The sequence below is a fragment of the Capricornis sumatraensis genome, chromosome 3, assembly GCF_032405125.1.
Source record: "Capricornis sumatraensis isolate serow.1 chromosome 3, serow.2, whole genome shotgun sequence".
Lineage (NCBI taxonomy): Eukaryota > Metazoa > Chordata > Mammalia > Artiodactyla > Bovidae > Capricornis > Capricornis sumatraensis.
The window spans coordinates 42,746,251-42,750,132 of record NC_091071.1 but is presented as its reverse complement, the minus strand read 5'-3'; the positions used below and the strand labels follow the sequence as shown (position 1 = coordinate 42,750,132).

General features: G+C 33.5%; 1 pseudogene; it reads right to left on the bottom strand.

Annotated features, from left to right (window-relative positions):
- Positions 1–2,695: 2,695 nt before the first annotated feature.
- LOC138076232 (olfactory receptor 4A47-like) lies at positions 2,696–3,578 on the bottom strand (annotated as a pseudogene).
- Positions 3,579–3,882: the final 304 nt, after the last annotated feature.

The following is a 3,882-nucleotide window of genomic DNA, read 5'->3' as shown; positions in this document are numbered from 1 at the left end:
GGAAATGGACTTGGAAATGGAGGCAGGAGGTGATTACAAAGTACATGGACAAATACTACTGATGATGAAATATTCTTCATATTGAATGTGACAGTGACTACATGACTTGTGTTTCAAAATTTATAGAACTTAGAATTTTTTTTAAATGATGGATGTACTGTGAAGATCATGTTATTAAAAAAAGCTTAAAAAAAACAGCTTAAAGAACAGATGTCATATATCGAAAGTACAGGTGCTTGGAAAATGTGATAGAAGACATAATCCACTTTAAAACAGTGGCATAAAAATTCAAAAATCTAAAGTTTCAAACTAGAAACATAGGGAGACTTGAACATAAAGGAAAACCTCTAAGTGGAAGATCTATGCAGTTTGTGTATAAAAATTATGAATTCTCAGATGATACAAATTCTTTCCCAGTCAAATCTATTCAAAATACTAAGTACAGTTCTAACTAGAAAGGCATATTGAAATTTAATTTTAAAGTATGAATATGTAAGAATAAGCATAGCTCTGATAAGGAATACTAAATAAAAGAGTCCTAGACTTATAAGATATTGCTTATTTTAAATAATATATAATTATATTCTGTGTTAAATTACACATGAAAAAAGAGATCAAGTGAACATAATGGCAGCCTGAGTTTGATCCAAACACATGCCATATTTTTGATTGCATAATTTGAATACCAGAGCTATGGGGAGAAATAAATATCCACCTAAAAATTGAAAATCTTGAGCAATAATTGAAATGCAATCCCTACTTAACACTTCACTTCACATCAAATGATATGTAGATGGTTTCAAATTTTATTTTTTATTTTTTAATTTTTATTTTTACTTTATTTTACTTTACAATACTGTATTGGTTTTGCCATACATTTACATGAATCCACCACGGGTATACATGTGTTCCCAAACATGAACCCCCCTCCCACCTCCCTCCCCACAACATCCCTCTGGGTCATCCCCGTGCACCCACCCCAAGCATGCTGTATCCTGCATCGGACATCTGCCTCACAAGGGGTGCCAGCGGTACACCCAGAAAACTGAGCAGCAGAGACAGAAAAGGCAACAAGTCGCAGCGACCGCGCTCGCCAGACTCCTGAGCTACTCGGACCTGGGAAGGGCACAAAACGCAGTCCCAACTGAATCTGAGCCTCTGAGGGCTACCTGAGCACCGAACCTGAGCAGCTTAGACCAGGGAGGTGCACGCAGCCTAAGGAATCCAAATTGGTTTCAAATTTTAAATAAAAAACATAAAATAGCAAAAAGACTTAAAAAGTTAAATGTGGAGAAGAATATTTTGGTTACATCAAATTTTAAATGTTCTGCACAGTATAAAAATAAGAAAAACAAATTACAAGCTAGAAAAATAATCATTCCACATACAAAGTAAATGAGATAATTTTTTAGTATATAATTAAATGCCATTCAGTATAGATAAAGATGAACAATCAAGTAAAACATAAAATTTCTTAATAAACCTATGAATAGATGCTCAAATTCAACTTTATTTATTTATTTGTAATTAAAGTATAAAAGTAGAATAATTTCTTTAATCAGACTTTCATACAACATGCATCTTTACTAAGCACTGAATTTTGGAATGTGTCAAAAGGGTATTTTCCAAACTAAAGGGAGTAAAAGACAGAGGAAAAGATGAATAAGACTGGATACATCAATATTAGTGTATCTTTATATCACAGTTAAGCAGTATGAAGAAAAAATGACTTAGTCTTATATATACTTGTATGGAGGCTCCCTGGTGGCTCAGATGGTAAAGAATCTGCCTGCAGTGTGAGAGACCTGGCTTCAACCCTTGGGTTGGGAAGATCACTGGAGAGGCAATCCACTCCAGTATTCTTGCCTGGAGAATTCCATGAACAGAGAAGCCTGGCGGGCTACAGTTCATAGGGTGGCACAGAGTCAGATGCAACTGAAGCAACTTAGCACACACACTTGCATGTAAAGATCTTCAGGAGTTAGAGAAGTAAAATGCAAAATGTATACACAGGATATTTTCATATATTTCTGTTACTATTTAACAACATTAGTTACAAAAATAGTAGCAAAAATATGTGAAAATATGCTTACTTTTAAAAAGATTATTACTTAAATAATTTTAGAAACAAAGTGAAATGACTACATCTGAAAAGTCTAGGAGGCTCAGGTTTGTTGATGAGCAAGAGTTTTATTCAAGGTGCTAAATGTTGCATAATTCTATTTCCATATGTATTCTTATCCAATATATTTTCAGTATTTTACTTAGTAATATTATACTAAAATGTAATATGTAAAACAAATGAAAATGAATAAGAAGACAATCTATATATTTTAAACATTTAACTAGTACAATAAAAATATTGAAGATAAAACCAAAAACTATGACTAAAATAAAATTAAGAATGAGAAAGAATTAAATCAGAATTTGAGTAAATAATTTTATAAATAATATAAAAATCTAATTCAGTAATAAATGACATATTATTATTGACTCCTTACCATAAATACATTTTCCCGCTCTAAGTACAGTGTTAAAATAGACATTATAAAGTTTACATTCTAGCAAAGAAACTGTTAATAAACATATGGTAGATTCATGTTGATGTATAGCAGAAACCATCACAATATTAAAAAATAAATATCCTCTAATTAAAAATAAAAATAACAACACAAACATATAGTACATATTTTAATTATACATATAAATCAGAGTAAAGATACGTTTTTGCATCAGACTTATGAAAACTTTCACACTCCAAGATTATAGGCTCTAATGCTAAATTACTTTTGTCATGATAGATAATGCATTTATCTACTGCCTGATAATGATATTTTTTTCTCCAGAGCCTCTTCATAGCATTAGTCAGTTCAGAATTACTTAGACTATAGATTAGTGGGTTCAGCATAGTAGTTATGACTCCATAAAACACAGTCAAAGATTTATCAATGGGAAAGTTCTGCTAAGGGAACAAAGAAGCAGACAACAGTGATGTGGGAACCACAGGTCTGGAGGGCTTTCAGCCTCCCTTCCTGACTCAGATTCTTCAGAGTGCAGAGAGAGTCCATAGAAGACGGGTAAGAGCAGAAACACTATAGTGCAGATCAGTATCCCATTGGCCACAACTAAGGTGCCACTGAAACACAAGACACCACCAGCAGTGCAAAACACACCCTCTGTCTCATGATCACCAAATAATGCAAGGGCTTGCAGATGGCAACATAGCGGTCATAGGCCATCACCAGCAGAAGGAAGACCTCGGATCCACCGAAAAGGTGCTCAGTAAAGAGCTGGGTCATGCAAGATTCAAAGGATATGGTATTTTTTTCCCAAACATCAAGTCTGAAATTAATCTGGGGGAAACTGAAGAAGAAGAAATTAAATCTATAAATGATAAGAAAAAAATACATTGGTGAGCTCAGAGTCTTACTGACAGTTATAGTCACAACAGTGAGCACATTACCCACCATGGTCAATATGTAAAAGAACAAGAACATAACAGAAAGGACTTTCTGCTCCTTTGGATTCTGTGTGAGGCTCAGGAGGACAAAGTAAGTCACATTGTTCCTTGGTTCCATCTTGTCTCTACAGGAGCTGAATTCACCTATTAGAAACAGTTTATGAGAGGGAAATTTTTAAATGCATAATAAGTTTCATCTTTTTTATCTATTCAATTAAAAGAATGTATATGGATTATTTGTATCTAGTTGCCGTAGATCTTGTGATTACCAAGATGAATAAGGCATAGTTTCCTACCTTCAGTGAGATATGACAAGAGATCCGAAAATAATCAGACTCATATAATAAGTACTATTATAAGAATATTCACACAACCTAAGAGTCTCACTGTAGGACTGCATCAATGAAACAGAAATCAGAGAT